We start from the raw sequence: 16920 nt of genomic DNA on the forward strand, positions 1-16920 counted from the left end.
AAAGGTGGTGTTTCTTTCTTTTCTTCTTTTTTTTTTTTTTTTTTTTTTTGAGACAGAGTCTCGCTCTGTCGCCCAGGCTAGAGTGCAGTGGCATGATCTCAGCTCACTGCAACCTCCGCCCTCCACCTCCCGGGTTCACGCCATTCTCCCGCCTCAGCCTCCGGAGTAGCTAGGACTACAGGCGCCTGCCACCACGCCCGGCTAATTTTTTTTTGTATTTTTAGTAGAGACAGGGTTTCACTGTGTTAGCCAGGATGGCCTCGATCTCCTGACCTCGTGATCTCCCTGCCTCAGCCTCCCAACGTGCTGGGATTACAGGTGTGAACCACCGTGCCCTGTCTTTTTTTTTGAGATGGAGTTATGGAGTTTCACTCTTCACCCAGGCTGGAGTGAAGTGGTATGATCTTGGCTTACTGCAACCTCCGTCCCCCAGGTTCAAGCAATTCTCCTGCCTTAGCCTCCCAAATAGCTGGGATTATAGGCGCCCACCAGCACGCCCAGCTAATTTTTGTATTTTTAGCAGAGACGGGGTTTCACCATGTTGGCCAGGCTGGTCTTGAACTCCTGACCTCAGGTGATCCATCTGTCTTGGCCTCCCAAAGTGCTAAGATTACAGGCGTGAGCCACCGTGCCCCACCAAAGGTGGTGTTTCAGATTAGCAAAGACAGTTCAATAAATGATGTGGGGACTGACAACTGTTTCAGGACAGGAATAAAATGATCTTGGTCTATACTTCAGTCCTTATACCCAAATGAACTACAAGGGAATTAAAACTTTAAACATTAGGAAGATAGAAGAAACATGGATTGAGGAGGCAAGGTACTGTACAAGCTCCAGAAACTATAAAGGAAATGACAGATGAATCTGACTATGTAAAAATAAAAACAAAAAATCCTTCTACATGGCAAATAAAATAAATAGCAAAGTCAAAATGCAACTGATATACCAAGAAAAACTATTTGTGATTTGGGGATGATGAAAGATTGATTTCTTTCATCCAGAGCCCATATGCAAATCAATCAGGAAAAGGCAAACAGACCAAAAGAAAAATGGGCAGAGGCTACAGTCTGCTTTACAGAAAAATAAATGCAAATGGACAAAGAACATGAACCTGTACTCAACTGCAGCCATAATTAAAGAGATACAAATTAAGACAACACTGAAAAGCATTTTTTTTTTTTTGAGACTGAGTCTTACTCTGTCGCTGAGGCTGGAGTGCAGTGGCTCGATCTTGGCTCGCTGCAACCTCTGCTGCCCGGGTTCAAGTGATTCTCCTGCCTCAGCCTCCCAAGTAGCTGAGATTACAGGCGCCTGCCACCTTGCATGGCTAATTTTTGTATTTTTAGTAGAGACGGGGTTTCACCATCTTGGTCAGGCTGGTCTCGAACTCCTGACCTCGTGATCCACTCGCCTCAGCCTCCTAAAGTGCTGGGATTACAGGCGTGAGCCACCGTGCCCAGCTGAAAAGCAATATTGTTCATCTGTTGGATCTACAAGCATATTAAAGGGTGATGCCTAGTGCTGGCTAAGATGTAGGTAAACACACTGTTATAGTAAATTGATAAAGTCTTCCTGGAGGACATTTGGCTGTAGCTAGTAAAATAGAAGAAATGTGTGATAATGCGTAGTAATAGCAAAACTTATGAAATAACACAATAATATATATATATATAACAAAATAAATAAAGATACATATTATTTGACCTGGTAATTCCGCTGCTAGGAATTCATTCTCCAGATAACCTGCAAAGGTTTGCCAATATGCACATCCTGTGAGTGTGTTTAGATGAGACAGCTCTTGGCAAGGCTCAGTTGGTGGAGAGTCCCACTGTGACCCTCAGCTGACTATGTTGTGTTAGTAAGATAGTGTGTATAGAACAATAACTATGGTTAAGTGAAACCTCTGCTTGTTTTTCTTTGTTTTTGTTTTTTCTTTGAGAGGGAACCTCACTCTGTCGCCCAGGCTAGAGTGCAGTGGTGCGATCTTGGCTCACTGCAGCCTCTGCCTCCAGGGTTCCGAGCAGCTGGGATTATAGGCACGCACCACCTAGCCCCGGTAATTTTTGTATTTTTTTTAGTAGAGACATGGTTGCACCATGTTGGCTAGGCTGGTCTGGAACTCCTGACCTCGAGTGATCCGCCTGCTTTGCCCTCCCAAAGTGCTGGGAATACAGGCGTGAGGCACCGCGCCCGACCTTCTGCTTATTTTTCTATATTGATCATGTACCACTTTAGCTTATGGAATTGTGGCAATACAATTTCAGTTTGTACATCTACTTTGATTTGCTATTTCTGCATTCTTGTTTTAGCACTGTATTAGAGGTAGTTTTTTCAAAATTCATGCCAACATAAATAGCTTCATCCCCAAGAGATGATCAGTGCAAACGTTTGCAATTACTCCTGTCACTTTTTTTTTTTTTGATGGAGTCTCGCACTGTTGCCCAGGCTGCCTGCAGTGGCATGATCTCAGCTCACTGCAAGCTCTGCCTCCTGGGTTCATGCCATTCTCCTACCTCAGCCTCCCTAGTAGCTGGGAGTACAGGCGCCTGCCACCACGCTAATTTTTTGTATTTGTAGTAGAGACGGGGTTTCACTATGTTAGCCAGGATGATCTTGATCTCCTGACCTTGTGATCCGCCCGCCTCGGCCTCCCAAAGTGCTGGGATTACAGGCGTGAGCCACGGCACCCGGCCTCTCCTGTCACTTTTAAAAAAAGTTACTCCTCATATCTATTGGCTGAGGAGATGGAAGTGTTTCTCGGGATTTGAGATGCTAAGATGAGGATGTTTTAGGCCCACGGCCATGGCACCTACTTTTGTTCTATTCAGCCTACTGACAGGTGACAGCGTGCTGGCAGCCCTCACAGCCCTCCCTCGCTCTCAGCGCCTCCTCTGCCTGGGCTCCCACTTTGGCGGCACTTGAGGAGCCCTTCAGCCCGCTGCTGCACTGTGGAAGCCCTTTCCTGGGCTGGCCGAGGCAGAAGCCGGCTCCCTCAGCTTGCAGGGAGGTGTGGAGGGAGAGGCGCGGGCAGGAACCGGGGCAGCGCAAGTTCCCGGTGGGTGTGGGCTCAGTGGGCCACGCACCTGGAGCGGCCAGCTGGCTCCGCCGGCCCTGGGGCAGTGAGGGGCTTAGCACCTGGGCCAGCAGCTGCTGTGCTTGACTTCTTGCCAGGCGTTAGCTGCCTCCCCGCGGGGCAGGGCTCGGGTCCTGCAGCCCGCCATGCCTGAGCCTCCCCACCGCCCTGGGCTCCTGCACCGCCTGAGCCTCCCCGACGAGCGCTGCCCCCTGCTCCACGGCACCCAGTCCCATTGACCACCCAAGGACTGAGAAGTATGGGCCCACGGCAGGGGACTGGCAGGCAGCTCCACCTGCGGACCTGGTAGGGGATCCACGGGGTGAAGCCAGCTGGGCTCCTGAGTCTGGTGGAGACTTGGAGAACCTTTATGTCTAGCTAAGGGATTGTAAATACACCAATCGGCACTCTGTATCTAGCTCAAGGTTTGTTAAACCAATCAGCACCCTGTGTCTAGCTCAGGGTTTATGAATGCACCAATGGACACTCTGTATCTAGCTACTCTGGTGGGGACTTGGAGAACCTTTACGTCTAGCTAAGGGATTGTAAATACACCAATTGGCACTCTGTATCTAGCTCAAGGTTTGTAAACACACCAATCAGCACCCTGTGTCTAGCTCAGGGTTTGTGAATGCACCAATCAAACTCTGTATCTAGCTAATCTAGTGGGGACGTGGAGAACTTTTGAGTCTAGCTCAGGGATTGTAAACACACCAATCAACACCCTGTCAAAACGGACCAATCAGCTTTCTGTAAAACAGACCAATCAGCTCTCAGTAAAATGGACCAATCAGCAGGATGAAGGTGCGGCCAGATAAAGGAATAAAAGCAGGCTGTCGGAGCCAGCAGGGCAACGCGCTTGGGTTGCTTGTTCATTTGGTGTTTGCAATAAATGTTGCTGTTGTTCTTTGGGTCCGCACTGCCTTTATGAGCTGTAACACAGTGAAGGTCTGCAGCTTTACTCTTGAAGCCAGTGAGACCACGAACCCACTGGGAAGATCGAACAACTCCAGACGTGCCGCCTTAAGAGCTGTAACGCTCACTGCGAAGGTCTGCAGCTTCATTCCTGATCCAGCGAGACCATGAACCCACCAGAAGGAAGAAACTCTGGACACATCTGATTGTCTAGAAGGAAGAAACTCCGGACACGCCGCCTTTAAGAACTGTCACACTCACCGCAAGTGTCCGCGGTTTCATTCTTGAAGTCAGTGAGACCAAGAACCCACCATTTCCAGACACACTACCATGCCAGAGATCCAGGTAGGTCTCTAGATCTTTGAGACCCCCACCTCACACCTCCTTACTATGAAACATATTATGGTTTTTACAATTACAAAAGTAGTATAGGCTTGTGAAAACCTCCTACAAAACTCTTATTTGGTATAGAGTACCAAATAAGAGTCTCCTCGTAATCCTCTCCAGTTTTAATAGATTCTTTTTATGTGTACTGTGTATAACTTAATGTGAGATTATATATATACATGTTTCTGTGATCTTTTATGTCTTCACTGAGAAGTTTATGATGGACTTCTTTCCATGTTCATATATGTATAATAATACACATTTTATATCTATATCTATACTTGTTATTTTTGTATTTTTTTGGAGACAGAGTCTTGCTCTGTTGCCCAGGCTGGAGTGCAAGTGGCGTGATCTTGGCTCACTTGCAACCTCTGCCTCCAGGGTTCAAGTGATTCTCGTGCCTCAGCCTACCGAGTAGCTGGGATTACAGGCATGTGCCACCACACCTGGCTAATTTTTGTATCTTTAGTAGAGACAGGATTTTGCCATGTTGGCCAGGCTGGTCTCAAACTTCCGACTTCAAGTGATCCGCCTGCCTCGGCCTGCCTAAGTGCTGTGAGATTATAGGCGTGAGCCACTGTGCGTGACCCATACTTTTTACTAATAATGCTGTGGTCAACATTCTTTCACCTCTTTAGTCTCATCTGTAAAATGGAAATAATAATAGCGTATACTATAAAAATTAGCTGGGCGTGGTGGTGCGTGCCTGTAGTCCCAGCTACTCGGGAGGCTGAGGCCTCCGAAGTTGCAGTGAGCCAAGTTGCAGTGAGCCAAGATTGCGCCGCTGCATTCTAGCCTGGCAACAGAGCGAGACTCCGTCTCTAATAAAGAATCGTGTGTACTATAATACACAGGGTTGTTATAAGGATAAATAGGATAATACTTGTAAAGTGCTAGAGCAGTGTTTAATACATAGTAGGCACTCAATAAATGACAGCTATTGTTGTACAGCCATCTATGTAGTCTTAATTATTTAGGATAATTAGTAATTATTTGCTGGGTCAAAGGATATGGACTTTATAGAGATGGGATCTTGCAACGTGGTAGGCTGGTCTCCAACTCCTGGGCTTAAACGATTCTCTACTGATAATTACTTTAGGATAATTAGTAATTAATAATTATCCTAAAGTGGTTGCTGGGTCAAAGGAGACGGACTTTTAAAAAAACAACCCTTTTGTTGTAAAATACAGACAGCCACACAGAACAGAAATAGCATTTAATGAATAATTATAAGGGGGACACTTTTGTAAACCACAACCGGGCCAAGAATAGAATTTGGCCAGGTACCTCAGAAGGATTCCATGTGTCCCTGCCCATTTACAACATGCTGCTTTCTCCCAAAGTAACCACTATCCTAACTTTTATGCTAATCACTTCCTTGAGTTTCTTTTGTAGTTTCACCACCTAAGTGTACTTCCCTAGACACTATATTTTATTTTTATATTTGAGATGGAGTCTTGCTCTGTTGCCCAGGCTAGAGTGCAGTGGCGCAATCTCGGCTCACTGCAACTTCCACCTCCTGGGTTCAAGTGATTCTCCTGCCTCAGACTCCCAAATAGCTGGGATTACAGGCGCACACCACCGTGCCTGGCTGATTTTCGTATTTTTAGTAGAGATGGAGTTTTACCAGGTTGGCCAGGCTGCTCTTGAACTCCTGACCTCAAGTGATCTACCCATCTTGGCCTCTCAAAGTGCTGGGAATACAGGTGTGAACCACCACGCCTAGCCACAGTATAGTTTAGGCTTGACTCTTTTCATATGTCTTCTGTCAACATTTTATTATGAGCATTTTCAAACACACAGAAAACTTGGGTGGGCCAGGCGCAGTGGCTCACGCGTATAATCCCAGCACTTTGGGAGGCTGAGGTGGGAGGATCGTTTGTGCCCAGGAGTTGGAGACCAGCCTGGGCAATATTGCAAGACCCCATCTCTCCAAAAAGTTTTTAAGAATTAGTGGGGCATGGTGGCATGCATCCGTAGTCCCAGCTACTCAGGAGGCTGAGGTGGGAGGATGGCTTGAGCCCAGGAGGCTGAGGCTACAGTGAGCCGTGATAGCGCAACTGCACCCCAGCCTGGGCGATAGAGTGATACCCTGTCTCAAAAAAAAAAAAAAAAAAAAAAAAAAAGGGAAGAATTATATAGTGGACACTCATCTATTCAACATCTATATTCTGCAGTTACCATTTTGCTCTATTTGATTTATCACATATCTGTCCATCCCTGTATCATTCAATCCAATCCATTGTGCATGTTCCTCTGTCCTCTGTTTCTTGCAAATTGGCAGCTGGATCCAGTGGCTTGATCAGATTCAGGTTTGACTTCTTTGAGAAGGTGAGATGGCAGTTGTGTTCTTTCATCAGGAGGCACATGATGCTTTTTTGTCTCTCTCTTTTGTTGTGATACCTGGGTTCATTCATTCATTAGGGGTTGCAGCGTGCTGAAAGAAAGCAGAAGTAGCCTGTGGAGTGAGCCGAGATCAACCAGGAAATAAAACCCTTTCCCTTGTGATGTCTCTCCAGCGCCCTCTACTGACCAAACTGCTTTAGTGCCAGTTTGTAGAGGTAAACTATTTAAAGGGCCTGAATTATTTTCATGGGGGGCAAAACTCATGAATTTGGAGATGAGAGGCAATATATCAATAACAGACACACCTTACACGCATGTACGGACCACATAAGGAAAACTCTACATATTTCCAGAAACTTATCTGTGTGCAGCTCTGTTCTCTCTGGTCCTCTGCTCCACGAATTCTAGCGCCTTTGGCCTCCCTGGACTTTGAACTTTGTTTTCTCAACCCTAGGAGACTGCAGGGCTCTGTATGGATACCTTTTCCCTGTGTCACAGCCTGGAAATTTTATCTAGGAAGTAAGCTGGAGGCAATAGTAGGGCTTATCTTATTTGTTCCCCTTCCCTAGATGATCACTCTTATATTTCTTGTTGTCCAATGTCTGGAAACTGTTGCTTTACATATTTTACTCATTTTTAAAGTTGTGTAAGTAGGAGGGTAAATCTGGTCTTTGTTAGTCTACCATGTCTTGGGCCAAGAAGGAAGTCCAACCTCCTGATTTTCTTTCTTAAAAAACATATTTTTATTTATTTATTTATTTATTGAGATGGAATTTCGCTCTTGTCGCCCAGGCTGAAGTGCATTGGCACAATCTCAGCTCACTGCAACCTCTGCCTCCAAGGTTCAAGTGATTCTCCTGACTCAGCCTGCAGAGTAGCTGGGACTACAGGCACCTGCCACCATGCATGGCTAATTTTTGTATTTTCAGTAGGGATGGGGTTTCGCCATGTTGGCCAGGCTGATCTCGAGCTGCTGACCTCAGGTCATCCACCTGCCTTGGCCTCCCAAAGTGCTGGGATTGCAGGCGTGGACTACCGTTCCTGGCCTGTTTTATTTTTAATTTTAATTTTTACTTTTAAAGTTGACAAAAATTGTTTATATTTACGGTGTACAACATGCTGTTTTGATATATGCTTGCATTGTGGAACGACTGAATCAGGCCACCTTTTTTTTTTTTTTTTTTTTTTGATACAGAGTTTCACTCTTGTTGCCCAGGCTGGAGTGCAATGGCGCAATCTCGGATCACCGCAACCTCCACCTCCTGGGTTCAAACGATTCTCCGGCATCAGCCTCCTGAGTAGCTGGGATTACAGACATGCGCCACCATGCCTGGCTTATTTTGTATTTTTAGTAGAGACGGGTTTGTCCACGTTGGTCAGGTTGATCTCGAACTCTCGACCTCAAGTGATCTGCCTGCGTGTGCCTCCCAAAGTGTTGGGATTATAGGCATGAGCCACCGCACCCGGCCTTGCTTTCTTTTTGTATGCATTTGCTTGGTATAACTTTGCTTATCCTTCTAGTTTTAAGTTTTCAGAATCTCTTTGTTTTAGATATGTCTCTTGCATACAACATATTGTTTGTTTGTTTTTGAGACCGAGTCTTGCTCTGTCACCCAGGTTGGAGTGCAATGCCGTGATCTTGTCTCACTGCAACCTCTGCCTCCCGGGTACAAGCAATTCTCCTGCCTCAGCCTCCCAAGTAGCTGGAATTACAGGCATGCGCCATCACACCTGGCTAATTTTTGTTTTTTAGTAGAAACGAGATTTCACCATATTGGCCAGGCTGGTCTCGAATTCCTGACCTTTTGATCCACCCGACTCGGCCTCCCAAAGTGCTGGGATTACAGGCGTGAGCCACTGCACTCAGCCTATATCTATGCTTTTTATTTATTTTTTAATTTTACTATTATTTTTTGACAGAGTCTCGCTTTGTTGCCCAGACTGGAGTGCAGTGGCACAATCTTGGCTCACTGCAACCTCCACCTCTGGATTCAAGTGATTCTCCTGCCTCAGCCTCTCAAGTAGCTGGGATTACAGGCATACGCCACCATGCCCAGTTAATTTTGTATTTTTAGTAGAGATGGGCTTTCACCATGTTGGCCAGGCTGGTTTCAAACTCCTGACCTCAGATAATCTACCTGCCTTGGCCTCCCAAAGTACTGGGATTACAGGTGTGAGTCATTGTGTCCAGCCTATATCCACAGTTTTTAGGAACCTCTTTCTTTAGATAGTCTCATGCAGTTTCATTATGTATTTAGTTATGGATTTGTTTTCTTTTTTGCTTTTAATCCTGTTTGTAATTCCTTGGGTTTCCTTCATTGTTGTCTTCTATTAGTTCTGGAATTCTCAGCCATTGCCAGATATTTTCTTCTTTCCTTTTCAGACTCCATTTAAAGCTATGTTAAATGCTGTTATTTTCTGCCCCATGTATAACTTCTCTTCTATATTTTCCTTTTTTTTCTTTGTGCTGTGTTTTCCTGGCCTATCTTCCAGTCTGTAAATTCTCTCTTCACCTGTTTCTTATTTTCTGTTTTTGTTTTTTTTTTTGAGACAGAGTCTCGCTGTGTCACCTGGGCTGGAGTGCAGTGGTGCCATCCTGGCTCACTGCAACCTCCACCTCCTAGGTTCAAGCGATTCTCCTGCCTCAGCCTCCTGAATAGCTGAGACTACAGGCACCGCCCACCACCACGGCCAGCTAATTTTTGTATTTTAGTAGAGACGGGGGTTTTACCATGTTGACCAGGCTGGTCTCGAACTCCTGACCTCAAGTGATCCACCCACCTTGGCCTCCCAAAGTGCTGGGATTACAGGTGTGAGCCACTGCAACCGGCCCTTATTTTCTTTTTCATGCATATGCTTTCACACTTGCTTTTTATTTCTTTTAAATATATTAACTTTAGTTCATTTAAAATCTGCCTCTGATAATTGCTGTATCTGAAATCTGTGCAGGTTTTTCTAGTTCTTGCTCATGATGTCATTTTTCCTTTTGTGCCTCATTATTTTGAGTACATATTCATTGTCCTTGAAAATCGTTTGTGGGGTTTCTTTAAGTTGTAGGGTCAAAGTACATTGCTCCAGAGAGGACTTTCGTCGATTTCTCCAAAGTGTCTTTGGGGATTACCAGTCTGGGACCATCTTAAAACAAATTCACAACTTGAAATTCCTGGGGCTACCTAGGTAATATGAATCCAGCCTGTAAATTTGTTACAGGCGGTCTCTGGCCAAAACTTTTCTTTTTTTTTTTTTTTTTTTTTTGAGACAAACTCTCTGTCACCCAGGCTGGAGTGCAATGGGGTGATCTTTGCTCACTGCAACTTCTGCCTCCCAGGTTCCATCGATTCTCTTGCATCACCCTCCCAAGTAGCTGGGACTACTGGCACACGCCACCATGCCTCGCTAATTTTAGTGATGGGGTTTCACCATGTTGGCCGGGCTGGTCTCGAACTCCTGACCTCAAGTGATCCACCCGCCTCGACCTCCCAAAGTGCTAGGATTACAGGCGTGAGCCACAGCACCTGGCCTGGCGAAAATTTTTCAAGGCCAGTTTTCTTCCTCCACCTGCTCCTGGCCACCCCCTTGTTTGTTTAGTATCAGGGCAGTCTTCCTAAGTTCGTTGGAGGCATGGAGCAGGTTTACTTCTGGCTCACCTTTACCTTGAGGGTGTGGCCTTTTGGGAGAGGTGGGTGGTCTCAGCTTCACGTACAGAGGGTCTCATACTAGCCTTTTCATCTGGGAAGGCCCTGGGCCCTGAGTTCTTTCCTCCTCAACCCATGAGGCCACCAAAACTGAGGTCCAAGTTTGTCCTGATCAGCAGGTATCCTCACGGCAATAGCAGCATCAGTGCTCCCTACCCAGCTTACCTCACTGGTCTGCTTTCCTTTAGAAATTTGCATGGTAGTTCCTTATTTTCTTGTCAGCTGATGTTGCTTTTAGGGAGATATGTGCTGCATTTTATTTAGCACTTGCAGTTTTCAGCAGGAGATTTGGCCCAAATAAGATTGAAATTGGAAATCTAGTTAAAATTTTAAAGCACACACCTTACTATAGGAGGAAGGAAATTAACATTTATTTACTCTCTTATTCTGTACTAGGAGCTGTGTTGGGTCCTTCTCATATCATACAGCCAAAAAAACATAAGGTCGAGAAAGATTAATTGACATACAAAAGATTGCATGTGGTACATTTTCAATTCCAGTCCAATATTTTGTTTTTGTTTGATACAGGATCTCACTCTGTCACCCAGGCTATAGTGCAGTGGTGCAATCTTGGCTCACTGCAGCCTCCATCTCCTGGGCTCAGGTGATCCTCCCACCTCAGCCTCCCGAACAGCTAGGACCACGGGCATGCACCACCATGCCCAGCTAAGTTTTGTATTTTTTTGTAGAGACAGGGTTTTGCCATGATACTCAGACTGGTGTCGAACTCCTGGGCCTTGGCCTCCCAAAGTGCTGAGCCACCACACCTGGCCCAGTCCAATGTTTTTCTATCCAGATTTCGCTTTCTTTTCTTTTTGACGGGGAGTCTCGCTCTGTCACCCAGGCTGGAGTGCAGTGGCCGGATCTCGGGTCACTGCAAGCTCCGCCTTCTGGGTTCACGCCATTCTCCTGCCTCAGCCTCCCGAGTAGCTGGGACTACAGGTGCCTGCCACCACGCCTGGCTAATTTTTTGTATTTTTGGTAGAGACGGGGTTTCACCGTGTTAGCCAGGATGGTCTCGATCTCCTGACCTCATGGTCCGCCCACTTCGGCCTCCCAAAGTGCTGGGATTACAGGCGTGAGCCACTGTGCCCAGCCTCTTTTTTCTTTTCTTTCTTTTCTTTCACTTTTTTCGAGACAGGGTCTCACCCTGCAGTGGTGGGATCTTGGTTCACTGCAATCTCCTCCTCTTGGGCTTAAGTGATCCTCCCATCTCAGCCTCTTGAGTAGCTGAGACTACAGGCGTGTACCACCATGCCTGGTTCTGTTTGTTTTCTACTATAGCAAACTATGTCTTGTTTTGAGTACCTACAGGGTCTCAGCTTTGAGGATACAGTTAAGAAGTGCCTGACATATAGTAGATCAAAAATATTTGTTGGGCTGGGTGCAGTGGCTCACACCTGTAATCCCAGCACTTTGGGAGGCCATGGTGGGTGGATCACCTGAGGTCAGGAGTTCGAGTCCAGCCTGGCCAATGTGGTGAAACCCCATCTCTACTAAAAATACAAAAATTAGGCTGGGTGCGGTGGCCCACACCTGTAATCCCAGCACTTTGGGAGGCCGAGGCAGGCGGATTGCCTGAGGTCAGGAGTTTGAGACCAGCCTGGCCAGCATGGTGAAACCCCATCTCTACTAAAACTACAGAAATTAGCTGGGCATGGTGGCAGGTGCCTGTAATCCTAGCTACTTGGGAGGCTGAGCCAGGAGAATTGCTTGAACCTGGGAGGCAGAGGTTTCAGTGAGCCAAGATCATGCCATTGCACTCCAGCCTGCGTGATAAGAGTGAAACTCCATCTAAAAAAAAAAACAAATGTGTATATGTGTGTGTGTGTGTGTATAAATATAAATATATAAATATATAAAAAAATATATAAATATATACAGAATGAGTAAATGAGTGAGTAAATGAATGAATTGTAGCAGGAAGAGCTGCAGACAAAACTTCTCAGACACCAGATTAAAGAAGGAAGAGGTTTATTCGGCTGGGAGTGTCAGCAGACTTGCATCTTAAGAGCTGAGCTCCCTGAAAAAGAAATTCTTGGCCTTTTTAAAGGCTTACAACTCTAAGGGGTCCATGTGAAAAGGTCATGATAAATTGGGCAAGCATGGGGAACGTGACTGGGGGCTACATGCATCAGCTAACAGAACAGAAAGTTTTGCAATGCTTTTTCATATAATGTCTGGAATTTACAGATAACACAAGTAGTTTAGGTCAGGGATTGTTGTTATTATTACTTTTTTAGCTTCTAGGGCCAGGTGGTGGTGCCAAGGTTGTCTGGCTGTTTATCTTACTTTTGTTTCTTTCCAACTTTTTGCTTTCTCTCTTTTCTCCTGTTTTGTGAACTAGGCAAGGTGGGGGGAGGAGGGCAGCAGGAGTAATAGTGGTCTCCTTCCTTATCCCCCTCTTTGAGAATTTCACTAATTAGTGGGAGTTCTTACTTTTATTTTTACTTTGAGTCTCTTTCCGAGACAGAGTGATAGTGTTTTATGTAATACACTTGTGCTGAAGTTTTCTGACAAACCATGGTAGCTACAAAACCTTTTATCATTTAAAGGAGCAAGCGTAATACACAGGGGAGCAGCAAGCAAGTTTCTATTACTAATAGTACACTTACAATGAGGGTTTTAAATTCTCTTATAGCTGGAAACTATTTTCTAAATATAGACCTAGGATCAAACCTGTGTTAAACCTGTACAGGCAAATGTACCAACTTTGTCATGTCCTAAGCAGGTTAGTTCTTTTACTGGGTTTTAAAAGCTTTTTCCTAGCGAGTAACACAGTATTTCTTAATAATAGAAGTTTTTAAGAGCCAGACGCTTGAAATTGTGGTGTCTGTTTGGGGAAAGAATTAGTTAAAGTAAAGTTATCTTGAGGCATTAACTCTTTTGCTTCTCAAGGCCATTGGTCTCTTATGTTAGCCTTTTTATAAACATAACATGAGGAAACGTCTAGGCTGTCGGCAATGTTTTCAGCCAGCTGAGCAAATAGGTTTTTTTTTTTTTTCGCTAAAGGAGGATGCTCTGGTTAACTTCTGGTTTATATGTTTAAAGAATGACTTAAAGACTCAGAATTGTTGCTGGGCAGGATGGGTCTGGGCTTCCTGACTAAGTAGTATGTGTACAGTGGGGACACCTTATATAGGTGTTTCTTTTAGCATGGTTATGGGGGGGTAACAACAACAAAACAATGTACAGCATATTCACATCCAGCAAGGACAAAAGAGGTCCTTACCTGGGAAAAAGGTTGAATACAGAGACAGAACAATAGGAAAACAGGTAGTATTACAGGAAAACTACTAGTCTTAAGATTTTTAACTACATCACTTGGCTTGGTAAGTCCTTAAGCTTTGGCTGTGAGTGGACTAGTCAGTTGCCGGTGTGTGACTAGAGCAGGGCTTGTTGTTTCAAGCTTCAGCCGTGCATAGACTGGTCAGCCTCTGGAGTGACCAGAGCAGGGCTGTCGTCCTCAGCAGCACCTTGGTCTCATCTCAGGATCAGCCGGGTTGGATGATCTGTGTCCTGCTGGCTGGTCTGCTTGTCCTGAGCTGCCAGTGTTAGCTGACTATGATGGATCTAAGACACAACACCTGCAACTTTTAACAGCAGTGGGAGTAGACAAGATTATAGTATAGGGCCCATCCTATATGGGTCCTAGAAAAATTAGATTTTACTTTTTTACTTTAAACAGAGTCACTAGATTTAAAGGGGTGTCAGGCTTATAGGCATTTGTATGTATTTAATTATGAACACTTTGTATGACTATTTCTGAAAACTGCATTTGCTTTCTTAAGGTTAATTCCTTTAGTTGCTGGAGGTCACCTTTAATTTGACCTGTAATTTGGGGGTGGCCGACTGAACAAAATCTTACAGAGCAAATACCTAGTTTGTTTGGTGGGGGTGCACCTGACTCGGAGGAGGACCATAGGCAAAAACCTGATTTTATCTTAAATGTATTTTCTGGCAATATTTTCTCAGTAGCTGCTCAAGTGTCCAGTTCATGCATTCCACCTTATCTTGAACTTTGCGGCCAATAGGCTGTGTGTTAACTTCCATTTTATTTTTAACAGTCTTGTTAAATCTTGCACTATTTTCAGCTACAAATGCCGGCCTATTGTCTGACTTTAAAGTTAGAGGCAGTCTAAACCTGGGGATAATGTCTTTTAACAGTACTTTAGTTACTTCTTGTACTTTTTCTGTCCTGGTGGGGAAAACTTTAACTTACCCTGAAAAGGTGCAAACAAGCACTAGCATGTACCGATAGCCTCCAGCATGGGTCAGTTCTGTAAAGTCTATAAGCAAGTTTTCACAAGGTATGACTCTTTCTCCTGTTTAAGTTTCTTGGAGGGGTTCTTTTTCTTCCCCCTCTTTGTAACTCTATCTAGTGGCTTAGCCATCAGTGAGAAATTGGAGTCCAGATACGGCAGAATCCTGCTGCTTTTAACTTCTAATGTGACCATGGGCTCCTGGGAGCCTAATGAGAAGGTGCCTAGTCTGCCCTAGTCTTCGCATTCTTCAGCTCCTGCCAGCCTGATCAGATCAGTATTTGGTTCCTCCAAGGTACGGCAGTCCTTGGCCGATGGCCTCTTTGTCTTGCCACCTTGGCCATTTCCTTTTATTGCCTTCTGAACATTCACCCTTCTAGTGTCCTTTCTTTTTGCATCTCGTATATTAATCTCTCTCTAGCCTTGTCCGGCTCTTGAATCCTTGCCTAACTTGACTTCTTCCACGTCTGCATCCACATCCACGTCCTCTCTCACATTGCTGATCTCTCTTTTTATAAGAGCTGTTGCTAACAGATTGGCTTTTTAAAGTCTTTAATTTATTTATTTTTTCCTTCCTGAGTTCTCCTGCTCCTACGGCCAGCTGGCAGGGCCAGGCAACAGCATGGGCCCTGCCCCCACGCAATGCTGTCTGTCTCTCTTGTTTACTTCTGATTCTGTTTTTCACACTTAGTCTTAGTCTTTCTTTTTCTTTTGCTCTTTTCCCAGTGCCAGTCCCTGGCTCCTTCCTTTTTTAGATAGAGCCGGGCGCTGGAGAGAGGGAGGGACTTAATCCTTGGCGTGCCTAGCTGCCGCGATTGTTGCTTTTGCTCTTGCCCGTTTTGTTCCTTGGTCCCAGTTAACATACACCTTGGTAGCCACTTTTATAGACTGGGTGGTATTCATGCCTGCAGCTTCTGCTTGATGTTACCCTGGGCTTGCTTTACAAATGAAGTATTCACTATATACTGATTTTTCAGCAGCCTCAGGGTTAAATGGGGTATAAAGCCAGAATGCTTTATAGAGTCTCTTATAAAACTGATTTAGGCTCTTGTCAGCTCCTTGAAGCACTTCTGAAATCTTTTTTATATTAATTGCTTTTTTTCTACCAACTGTTTGCCTCTGCAGAAGTGCTTCTTAGTATCTCTGCAAACGCTGAAGCTGAGTTGCATTCTCTGGGTCTTTTTCCTCTTTTTCCTAGAGTTTAACAGGCTCTTTTATTTATATAATTATCCATGCACTTGGAGGGTTAAACAGGCATACGGAGAGTCACATGTAAATGTTTACAGTCTTACCTTCACTGAGTTCTAAGGTCTGAATTAAAGCAGTGAGCTCAGCTTAGTGACAGTGTCCAGGGTTATCACCTTGTATCCTGCACATCTGTCTCCTTGTGGGTTGATGAAGCTGTTCCCATCCACGTATAGCTCCCAGTCTACTGATGCCCAAGGCTGGTCCTGGAGGTCAGGTCTGCTAGAGTAAACTTGAGTCCAACACCTCTACACAGTTATGCTCAACAGGGCTCTAGTTGCCGAGAGCAAGGTGGCGGGTTCACAGTGTTTCCAGTTTAGTAGATCAATGGTTGAAAAGGGCTGATAGATGAAAGTCTGTTGTCCCCCTGGATGTGGGCCTAGTCATTATAATAGACAGGTCCTCACCTCTCCCTGAGAGGCATTTGCATAGCTCGAGCAAGACCAGATCTGAGACGGCCCACTTGACTGTCTTGACTTCCTTCCTTGGCCTCTCGAGGCTCCGATCCTCCCCTTCGAGGTGAGACCTGGGGTGTGTTAGCTCCTGAATCTGGTTTCTGAGGGGGCTGTTGGCCTCGGTAAAGGGGGGTAGGCTGGGACATATGGAGAAAGAATTTCTGTTACCTCTGGCGGCTTCTGCAAAACTGGCTTCTCTTGCTGTTTCTGGGACTCCCTTTTTAACTCTGTGTCTGCTGGCGAAGCTGCTCTTACTTTTACTTTTGGCTTTTTTTGCAATAAGCTGTTAAACAGGGCTAAATTTATGCCAATTTTGTCTATATCATATTTAACCATGAGTCAATATAAAGGAATTGATCTAGGTACACTGGCTGTCCTCCAACCCCTGTCACCACCTTAAATACATGGCCAATTGTTGCCTGTCTGTAGTTCCTTTGGTGGGCCATCCAACACCAAAAGAGGGCAATTCTAATTCACCCAGAGTTCTTAACCTCTGGGGGGTTAACTCTATAATCCCCTGCAAAACCTTTCTTAAGGTTCTG

General features: G+C 45.2%; 1 protein-coding gene across 4 annotated transcripts in view; it reads left to right on the plus strand.

The window, feature by feature from the left end:
• Positions 1–16920, plus strand: part of LOC129053076 (uncharacterized) — a 48866-nt gene that overhangs the window by 11546 nt on the left and 20400 nt on the right. Inside the window, exons 3-4 of one of the 4 annotated variants that reach the window (XR_008518200.1) lie at positions 2829–4333; positions 6800–6936. The exons of 2 other annotated variants lie outside the window; for them this stretch is intronic. The gene's annotated coding sequence lies outside the window, so the exon portion shown is untranslated. Of the gene's footprint in view, positions 1–2828; positions 4334–6799; positions 6937–16920 lie in introns of those variants that run through there. One more of the 4 variants, XR_008518199.1, reaches the window with a different exon arrangement.

Source organism: Pongo abelii, chromosome X (genome assembly GCF_028885655.2).
Source record: "Pongo abelii isolate AG06213 chromosome X, NHGRI_mPonAbe1-v2.0_pri, whole genome shotgun sequence".
Classification (NCBI taxonomy): Eukaryota; Metazoa; Chordata; class Mammalia; order Primates; family Hominidae; genus Pongo; species Pongo abelii.